The sequence below is a fragment of the Dysidea avara genome, chromosome 6 (genome assembly GCF_963678975.1).
Source record: "Dysidea avara chromosome 6, odDysAvar1.4, whole genome shotgun sequence".
Lineage (NCBI taxonomy): Eukaryota > Metazoa > Porifera > Demospongiae > Dictyoceratida > Dysideidae > Dysidea > Dysidea avara.
Window position 1 is genome coordinate 38849391 of NC_089277.1, and position 11649 is coordinate 38861039.

Sequence of the window (11649 nt, forward strand, 5' to 3'; positions counted from 1 at the left end):
TCCATAATTATTCTCATTCAGTATATACCTGTAGCTAGTCGCTTAGTTTTCAAGATGCTGCTATAAGTATTTTTGTCCGAATTATTAATAGCCATATATGAAGCATTCCACCTTACACATCATTCTTCTATCCATAATAGTTACAGCAGAGTTAGAATAACTATCTACAATAATAATTCAAGTGTATTTAATTATTAGTGTATTATAATAATATGCTGTAACTACTTTATAGCTATACTAAGTTAGGAGATAATAATGCTCAAAGACTTGAAGAAGATACACTGGTATAAAATGTACAAGTTTCAGAATTGCAGATAATCATGCAGTTAAATCCCTGATGCTGGCTGCTGATTATTAACATGAAACGATCTGACTGCTCTATTAGAGTATTTGAGTGTTCTATTAGAGTATATCGATCTTTAGAGGTTTTTCAGCTCCTTTCAGCCAGCACTCCTGTCAGCTTTATATCATTTATAGTAGCTTAATTCTTTCTTCTAGGTAATCAAGAAGAGACACGCCCACTAATTCCACCGATTATTCCCGTGGTAGTCCGATTATTCTAAAACTATGCCTGTAACTATCCTATTATTCCGGAATTATTCTCACGACATTGGTGACCTATTATTCTCACGATTATGCCGGCATAATAGGCGCAGGCCTAATGGTGTTTCATATTAAAGGACTTCTTAATCAAACCAGGCTCCCTTTTACCTGTGATCAGTAGCATATTTATTTGTAACCAGCAACATAATTTAAAAGCAAAAAACCTGATTAATCTGTATTCTTATAGCTTGTAGATATAGTACTAGTTTTGTGTAGCTCACCACTTGCTTGTACTGTGCATATATCGCAAGCATTAGGTGCCACCTACCAATTAAGTAGCCATATAATTATTGCAGATGATCATGAGACTGTAGAATAAGTAGTACATGCATGATTGTAGTCATCATGATAGCTATACTAATAATAGCACTTGAGGGGCAAAGTATAGTGAGTTTCCTCAGGGCTATGCTTACCATCATTCAGGGGTGGAGAACAGTACTCAAATGTGGGGGGACAAATCATGTGGGTGGCTGTAAGTTACAAAGTGTTTTAAAATTATTTACTGTACCTTAGTAAGCAAAGCTGCTGAAGCATACCAACATGCAAAGCTTGCCAATACTAGAGGGATCTGGTGCATGCCCCCCACAGGAAAATTTTGAAATTTGAATGCTTTGAGATTGAATCTGAGAGTATTTTCAGTGGTACATGCACTGTACTCCTATAATATTATAACTATGACCATCATTAAGATACTGTAGATATAGTAAATGAAGGCATTTCAGACAGACTCATGCTCTTGATTACGTATCAATATACTGTGTTAATGGAGATAGATTGTTTTAGCAGAACCAACTCATATGATTCCACTGAATGGTTTAATAGAGTAGTTAGGTGACTGCTCTATTAGAGTATCTCGATCTCGTGCACTCCCAGCACTGATTCATGCAGTACTCCATTCTTGCATAACCTTTAGCACTAATTCTAGTAAATCAAGGCAGAGTAAGTTGGCTAATGACTGCAACAGTTGTTTAACTTACTTTAGCAACTGAGCATTGGAAAAAGTGAGGAGGCACTGCCCCTCCACTTGTAAAAGTGGGGGGCAGTTGCCCCCCTATTTCTCCGCCCCTGCCATCATTCAAAATCTTGTTCACTACTTTTTATTACTGAAACTCTTTCATTTGAACTAATTTGTTAACAGAAATTTTGTACCTATGATATACATGTGTGGCTGTGACTATTATTAGAGTGTCGGACTGTGTCAGACTGGCAGACCAAAAATCAGGTTTCATGAAATTTTATGTGTGACTTTCTTTAACACATCAAATGCACTAAGAGTATTTTGTAAAGGTGATCTTGTGTTTCAAAGAGTGAGGCTGAAGCTAGATACACTTTTAAGTTGTCTTTGTTATCAGCACCTCAGCCTCAGTTTGATAACAATGATATCCTCCTCATGGTAGAGTTTTGCTATAACATAACTTTCAAAACCATACTTAATGCCTTAATGAAATCTTAATGAAATGTGCTATATAACTACCTGATTTGGACTAATAATCACCATGCAGGTATGCATACTGTATTAACAAGGAAGAAAATCCATCCCTCCTGGAGGAGACTGAGTGTGGCCCCGACTAGACATTGGGTGACCTGCAGTTCGATTCCTGGGGTTGGAGGGATTTTTTTTCCTTACTTTGGCCCCTTTTCTGTTACACCTTTTCAGCTATAAGTCACTAAGTCTAAGTCCTTGAAATTAGGTTAGGTAATCCTAAGGCTGTAGCACATGTTGCTGCAGACCTTCAGTGCTGGTCACTGTAAAGCATTAATACAATAAATACTTTAGGATTAAGGAAGAAAATCCATCCCTCCTGGAGGAGACTGAGTGTGGCCCCGACTAGACATTGGGTGACCTGCAGTTCGATTCCTGGGGTTGGAGGGATTTTTTTTCCTTACTTTGGCCCCTTTTCTGTTACACCTTTTCAGCTATAAGTCACTAAGTCTAAGTCCTTGAAATTAGGTTAGGTAATCCTAAGGCTGCAGCACATGTTGCTGCAGACCTTCAGTGCTGGTCACTGTAAAGCATTAATACAATACAATACAATACAATACAACTATACACATTACATATTTGTTTGGTACTATGGGCACAGAGTTAGTTGCTGCAACCTGCATAAGCATATCAGCCTTGTCTGATGATTGCAGGTTCTTTGATAAGAGTCGTAGATAGAAATATTTCTGACAATAAATATGATCATATTTCACTACAGCTAATCAAATACTTTGTTGGAGCTCTAGTAGCCCTATTGTTAATCACTGTGTACTATTTTGTATGATTCATTTGTAAAGAATGCGTTTACCTACCAATCATTATTAGTTAGGTTGCTTAAAGCCAAATTTAAAACTAATGTGGACACAAGTGACAAAAGCACCAAACTTTCTCCACATATGTAGCACAACCTTAACTTAAATTTTTTGATAGGATCCATCTTATTCTAAAAAGGGCCTTTCCATAAAAGCATTTATAGTTATGTAACTGAAGAATTTTCAAAATTGGCAAGCCATATAAGTGCTAGTTTTGCTCTATTTCATGCAAGAGAACATTATGCAGGGTTGAACATTAAACCAAGACCTGATAAACAGTAATATTACTCTCACAAGCTTTATTAAATGCTGACAAGTAATTTTTTCATTCATACTCATCTGACTGTGACCGGATTTGCAAAAAGGTACCTTTTCCACACACAAAATTTGACCCATTTTTTGAACTTTGAAGCTTCATAACGTTTTGATCATGGCATATAATAGCCTGAAATTTCCATGGGTGTAACTACAGTATCTGGCTGCATTCTGATACTGATAGCAAGTTAATCAGTATAAGGAATCAAGTGCTACGTCATTTTGTTTGCTGGTATGTAAAATGTGTGGAAAAGGCACCTTTCGCAAATCCGGTCACCTATAGTTTACAGCGTATACAGCTTGTATGATCCACAAACTGTATAGAGAAATTTCTCTATAGTTGCTCACTATGGAAATGAATATACACAGAAATATTTGCAGTAATTAGTTTGTGATAATATATAAATCTCTTACCTAATACCTTTTAGTTTATTAATTTATTAAGGCTTTACAGCACAAGTGCTGAAGGTCTGTAGGACACCTGGTCCTACAGCCTGTTCAAGCGTTAATTGGATGGCTGCAGGTTTGAGGCTGCCCAGGTCCAGTCATGGATTTTTTCTCCTTTCTTCACCTTTTCAAACACACTTTATGCAACAACTTTAAACAGGCTGTAGGACCAGGTGTTCAACAGAGCTTCAGCACTTGTGCTGTAAAGCCTTAATAAATAAATAAATACTGTAGTCATTCAGATGTCACATCTTATACAGAATTCATTTTGTGCCTGTTTGCGAAGTAGCTATAGCTTGATAACTTACCAGCCTATACTACACTAGCTCTTGTTATTTAGTATGAAAATATGTGTTATTGCTACATGCTTGATTTTGTGTTTATGCTGAAATCACATGACCACAACAATAAGGTTCTTCATATCATTAATCCAGCAGTACAGCTGTATACTATGTAAGATAAAATTCCTTTACTCAAGTCTCAAGCTGAATTAATGCTAAAAATGTGTTTTTGTAGTAGTGGATATAATGTATAGGATATCACCAGGGTTTGTGAGAGCAAAGTGTGGTTTAAGTACAGTATAACCATGGGATGCAGTCACCATGGATTTTTTTCATGAATTTCCAAACAGCTTTCATTAAGCAATGGTAGAGTATAAATGACTAACTACGTACATGTAAATATAATTGCCTTGCTACCAGAGCTTGACTGGACATGCAGGTACGTATATATCAAATGCTACAGTTTTAAAGATGTTTCAGACATATGATGCTATCTGATGAAGTATTGCAATTTTAAGATCAAATTGTAGCAGTGAAAAATAACTTTTAGTATTGCATGTTTACATTCACCATTACCGTGAAACTTAGCAGCCGAAAATTACACATAGTTAACTTTGACATGCTAGAATAGGATGTAAAGAACACAGAATTGCAATATTTCATCGATCAGTTAATCAAAAGTGTAGAATTTCAACTATGACATGTTTGGCACAATTGTATGCATACAATATTGGGTAAGATAGCTGTGCTGAAATCGCATGCAAAGAAGAGTTCAACTAGCACAGTGGTAATGGTAATTTTATTACTGTGTAGCAGAACTTTATATATTCTTTCAAATTCCCACATTCAATAAAGCAGTCCTGCAAATATAATTTTGACCATGCAGCACTGATTAGTTTTCAGAAGTGCTCAGTTCTTTTCCTTGCTGTTTTTTATCTTTCTGTTATGGTACGCTTGTTGTATCATAAGCAAACAATTGATGAAATGTACTCTACTAGCTTTTCCTATAAGCAAGTACATGGTTAAATTTCTTAGGGGGTAAACACTCCTAGATCTGGGCCCCTAGACTGGAAATTGTACACTTCAAAGCATGCCAAGCTAATCCAAAGATTCCATCTGTCAAAATACGTATATTCATGCTTGAGGAGAGTGCCTATGCACTGCACAACACAGCACAGCACAACACAGCCTTGGTATACTTGTGGTGGTGGTATGGTGGACTATTGCATGCTTTAAGTGATTGTGGTACGAGTGAATACAAAACGCAGAGTGGAGATGTACTTATCTTTGCGTTACAGGACTGCCCGACTGCTCTAATAGAGTAATTGTGAATAAAACACAAAACATAGACATGTGCTGATAAATATTTAAATTTAATGACATAATTTATACTTTAATGACATACTTTATAATTTAATGTCACTTGAAATACTCTAGGCTATTCTAAAGTTTCAAATTACTATTTAAAACACCAAAATTGCAAACAGGCATATTTCCGAGTCTTGGATGGCTTCCCAGCATGCATGCCTGAGGTGGATCCTATCAAAAATGTTAATCTAATGTGGTAAGGAACTCACAGAAAAAAAATTGAAGCTTTTGTCAGTTGTGTCCACATTTTTTTGCTAAGCCACCTAACTATATACCATTAGCAGTGTTACCATCATTTGTTTGATTTTAATGCTGGTAGTCATGAATGGTTACATTTACTTCTTACATCTTTATCTGGGAAGGTTTCTTCTGTAGTCTCATTGTTGTCATAGAAACTTACAATCCACTCCCCATTAACAATGTTGAAAGTAGAAGCCATCCTTAGTACCACATTATAGTGAATTTCTGCATCATGCTTCCAGTGGCGTAGCCAGGAAAAAGTTTTTACCGAGGCAAAGTTTATACATTGAAATAATTAAGAGGGTCAGCTTCTGATTCAACTGATTCACACACACTTTCAAGATTGGGTGGTACAGCATTTGCAGGTTGACTCTCTGTTTGGATGGAAGAAATTGTTTCAGAAGACTCTGAGCATTTTCTACTTGTCATAAGTAATGTTCAGCTTAGTTAATGCTACAGTATATGTATACCATGCTTCAATTATTAGACTAGTGTAATTGCACTCAACACAAAAACTGAATTAGACTACTCCAGAGATATTTTGAGTAAGCAGGCCATCGTGGACTGCAATGGAGGTCATAGCCATGTACACTACTTTTTCAGCTTTGATCTGATGTGATGTTTTAAGTCAGAGATTATCTCTTTGATGTGATGTTCAACTGCATGTGTTAATCATGTCAAGCTAGTGAGTCTAGGCACGCTCCCTTAAGGAAATCTGAAAATATATGCTTTGAAATGGTATGTGGACGCTATTTTTTATTGTAACTACTAATACATGATATCTATGATAATTTTTCAATTGGTTAACATAAATGTAAATGATTTAGACCAAGCAATGTAATGAGAATTGTGGCTATAATCTACTGAATGTTCTATTAGAGTATATTACGATGACTGCTATATTAGAGTATCTCGATCTTTTTACAAATTCAATGAGCTGAAAAGTGCATGATCCATCCAATGCCGGACTGTGTCACCATGGGTTCTGGCCCTGCTTAGTACTATAGCCATAGATGCTATTGTGTGTGGAAAAGTAATGCTGTCTAATAACGTTTGAGTAGAAAACTCGGGGTGCCAAAACTCAGGCTTGCTCAGCCTGTTCAGTTTAGCATTTTTTTACTGAGGCAGCTGCCTCGGTTGCCTCAATGGTAGCTACGCCACTGTGCTTCTATCCATTATCTAAGTCTATAGTAGTTGTTCATCTTTTCCAGTTTTACCATCTCATTAAATTTACATTCAGCTTTCGTTGCTTTGTTTCAAAGTTCTGCTTTTTATTGAGTGGTCCCAAAGATGTTGTACTATCATTACTAGCAAATTGGCATGCCTTTCATTTGCATGTATTTTTCATTCACTGTTCTGCAGATGCAGGAGTGGTAAAGAATTCTTTTTGCTGTCACCATCTTTAGCCAGTGAATTTGCCCTTTCCACTCCATTAATTGGTGTTTCGTGGAGCCTTATTCCATAATTATGCTGGAAGTCATCTTTGTGAATGGTTTGCAAAGCATCTTAAGGTGGTTAGGCCTTGTCCATCATTTAATCCAATTATTTGCACCTACCCAGTTACACTTATAATGTTATTTGTTCCTCCATTAGTGGCAACAGATTAAATAACTGCAACACATACTGCCTTTTATTGACCATCGTGATAAGCTTTGAGATGAAGCAAACTGCTTCCACAGCATTCCTTTTACCACTGTACCATCACTCTTTGGCAACTCTTTGGCAAAACATATATAAGGGGAAAGAAATTTCCTCTTGAGTTAGATGAAAGTAACCGAAGAGCAGCCTTAACCTTTCCTTGGAACATTAATCGAGCAAATATGCAAGCAGTATCAGTAGAAGAACAAGCCTTAGAGGACTGCAGACGCCGTTGGATGGTACGTCCTTCTTGCAATAACTGCAACAAATCACTATCATTCCACAGTTGTAAACGACATTCCAAACATTGTTTGTTGTTGTGATTTGAAGACCTACGGTGTGGTCTTTGAAGTAGTAAAGGTGGAAGTACCATAGCGGCCTTGAGAGCCACTGTTTCTAATGAGGTACATTGACCATAGGCTTTAAATAGAGTTGACAATTCTTTAACAAAGCTGAATCCAGCACTACAGGAGGGAACTGAAAATAAGTTTTGCTTCCAATGAACAACTTGCGAATATGTGATGTTTAACCTAGAAATAAATCCGGAGCTGGACAGGCCAGATCCCCAAATAAAAGTAGTGTCCTGGTCAGTACTTGGAGTAGGAAGCCGGGTGTCAGAAACACAAAGTGGACACAAATATCTCTCACCATTCTCCTCGAGCTGCTGTCCCTCAGAACTTGAAAGATCTCAGTACACATTCACCATGTAGCCACTCGCCACATTCATCACATTTGATCATAAATTCGCCTCTGTCTGGTCTTCTACATAAGCACCAAAGTTTATTTGGATCTTCCTCCTGTCTTCCCTAACTATCACTGCTAAAGTCAGGTGGCTTCTTCTTCCGCCTTCTAGTGGATGAGCGTCCTGCGAGACGTCTTGACATTTGGTCACGGCAATAACCACTCAGTCTGCTGTCATATCTTCTGCTTCTTCTCAGGCTGGGGTGGCCGCTGCTGTTGGTGAGATAGCTAAGGACAACCAATACCAGAACATTGTGAATGATAATGGAGGAGATTTTATCCCTCTTGTATGTGAGACCTTTGGTGTTTGGTCACCATATGCCCTATCAATTTTAGGATCCATAGCTGACAGAACAACTGTTAGAAACGGTTTACCACGAAAGTTTGCTAGGCGCCAACTTCTCCAGCAACTGTCTGTGACTTTGTGGAGGTACAATGCAAAAATGATACTCCGCCAGTATTCGCTTACTGCTGAGGACGAATTTCCTGACTTTGACATTGGTTAAGTTAAGTACGTATAGGTAGTAATAAGTATACAGTTAGGTAATAAGTAGTAGTATGTTGTAGTTTTCAGCATGTATCTGTATAGCTAGCCATAGGCGGCGGAAAGGGGGGGGGAGGGTTAGGTCTGCTGAGGGGGGGCTTAGCCCCCCCTCAAAATGATGTCACACCGAAATTATCTTTCTTGGAGTGGGGCTGAAAACCGTGTTAAAGATCTAGATACTCTAATAGAGCAGTCACTCTAATAAAGTAGTCAGTGTGTGCGAGCTATGTAAGGATATTTTATGTAGTTTATCAGCTAGAAATGGTAGCTGGTGAGGTGGAAAGCTCTTGTCAGTTGGTTTTGACCTTTTTTTTTTTTTTTGGTCTCACCTTACCAAACTATAGAAATCAGTCTGGGTCAGCCCAGCCCCCCCTCATATCAACTACTTCCTCCGCCGCTGTAGCTAGCTATATAGTACTATAAAATGACGACGAACTGCAAAAAGCGGCAGCGGACAAAAGTGTGAACAAAAAAGGAACTGATACCTTCAAAATACGCCGTATCCAGTGTCAGGCACAGTACAAGAGCACAAGAACTTTCGCCACTACTACCGCTCTCCAATCACGTGCGCCAGCAGTCACCTACCACCGCTCGGGTGCATTCCTGCCTTCCACTATCACTACCACCGCTCGGATGCATTTTTGGTATAAGGGTTTTTCACCCCAACTCACCAAGCTACCTTAAGACCCAGCCTGCATCACTTTTTCGAAGGCATGAGTTAGAAAAGAAGCGGGAATATGGTGATAGGGTTCGCAGTGTAGTGTGTGGTTCATTTACTCCTCTTGTTTTTTCTAAATTTGGTGGACTTGGTAGGGAGGCAACTATATTCTATACCCGCTTAGCTGATTTACTCTCTAAGAAACATGGCACACCCCCGGCCTATACCAAGACACTTTCACTAATGTCAGGGGCGGATCCATGCAGACTTATAGAAAGGGGGGGTCAAAAATGAACTGAGGCACTACATTGTCTCTGGTTTGATAAGGTGAGACCAAAAAAAAAAGGTCACAGCCAGCTGACAATAGCTGCCCACCTCACCAACCACACATTTATAGCTGATAAAGTACATAAAAATCCTTAAATAGCTCACTACACACTGTTCTACTACTGTGACTACTTTATTAGAGTGACTGCTCTATTAGAGCATCTCGATCTTGGTATACTAAAAATTTTTGGAGGGGGTTCAAGAGCCCCCTTTGTCCCCCCCCCCCCCCCCTTGTATCCGCCCCTGACTAATGTGATGTTCCATCTTTTTTCTTTACTATCACGGATTTAACGAATACTTACTTAACTATGACCTTAATCTACTTTACAATTCATCTGATGTTGAAGAAATATGGCACATCCTGAGGAGTTATATCATGTCTGGTGTGGATCTATTTATCCCTAAGACAAGGATACGTACCCGTCAATTTCCATCCTGGTTTACTCCTCAGTTACGTCACTCTCTCAAGTGTCTTTGTACAATTCAGCGCAAATATACTAAAAATCCAACAGCTAATAACTTTCACCAATTATCAAAAACTCAACAATCCTTCCGGTCTTCCAGCATTGCAGCCAAGTCTAGGTATGAACAGAATCTTATATACAACTTTTCTATAAATAATGATCCAAAAATTTTTCAATTTATTAGAGAGTTCACCAAGTCACATGTCCTTCCCCCTCGACTTCACCATAACGTTACTACAGCTGATGCTGACCTTGATAAAGGCTGAACTTTTTAATCAGTACTTTTATTCTATTTTTACCTCAATGACTACTGTCTACCTGATACAACTCATTTAACTGTTCCTGTAAATCAACTGGACTCGATCACAGAGCAAGAAGTGATAGATGCTCTCAACAACCTCAACCCGAACAATGCTAGAGGAATTGACAACATCGCACCTGTCATCTTAAAGAACTGTGCTTTTGCCCTTGCTTTACCCATCCATCACCTTTTCACAACCAGCTTACATAGCGGAAACTTACCCTCTGAATGGAAGTCACACAAAATAATTCCTGTGTTCAAATCTGGAGACAAAACTTCTGTTGCCAACTATCGACCAATTTCACTCCTTTGTGTCATCTCTAAAGTGCTAGAAAGATTAGTTTATGACAAAGTGATAAATACAATAGCTCCCTCCATCACTCTGCATCAATTTGGTTTTCAAAGTAATGCTTCAACTCAACAACAACTTCTCATCTACTTTCATCAGCTAATCACTTCGAGGGAAGAAATAGACACCATCTACATTGACTTCAGGAAAGCCTTTGATAGTGTGCCACACAATGAATTATTGGTTAAATTATGGAACATAGGAATCACAGGCACTCTATGGAACTGGTTTAACAGCTATTTAAGTAACAGATCCCAGTGTGTCTCTGTTGAAAACCGCCTGTCAGATTGCCTACCTGTAATCTCTGGTGTTCCCCAGGGAAGCATTCTGGGTCCTTTGCTTTTTCTGATCTTTATAAATGATCTGCCATCTACCATCATATCTCAACTACTCGAATTTGCAGATGATACAAAGTACTTTTGGCAAATCATTTCCATACTGGACATACAGTAGCTTCAAGAAGACCTCAACTCTTTATTTACTTGGACTATTAACAATCATCTGTCATTTAACCTCTCTAAATTCGTATTTGTGAGCTTCCATCGTAAATTCAACTCTCAGTACATCATAAATGACCATATAATCAATGAATCACCCAGTTGCAAAAACCTAGGGATTATTTTCACTAACTCATTGTCATGGAGAAAGCATTATGAAATGATTTCCTCTAAAGCCTACAAGTCACTTGGACTGCTACGCAGAGTATTCAAGGAGTCGCATTGTCCTCAGGCTAGAAAATCCCTATACATATCATTAGTGAGATCTAAATTGCTATACTGCTCCACATTGTGGAGACCTTTTTTGTTGAAAGACATAGAATTAATTGAGAAAGTACAAAGGCGCGGCGTGCTACTAAATTCATACTATCTGATTACACTTCAGACTACAGGACTAGATTGACCCAACTAGGTATGTTGCCATTGATGTATATTTATGAAATATCTTACATCCTCTTTTTCATCAAATCACTTAAAACTCCTACAGATAAGTTCAATATCCTGAACTATGTCAGCTTCAATACTGGTTCCAATGGCGGATCCAGGATGGGGAATTTGGGGCAAATGCCCCCTCCCCACCT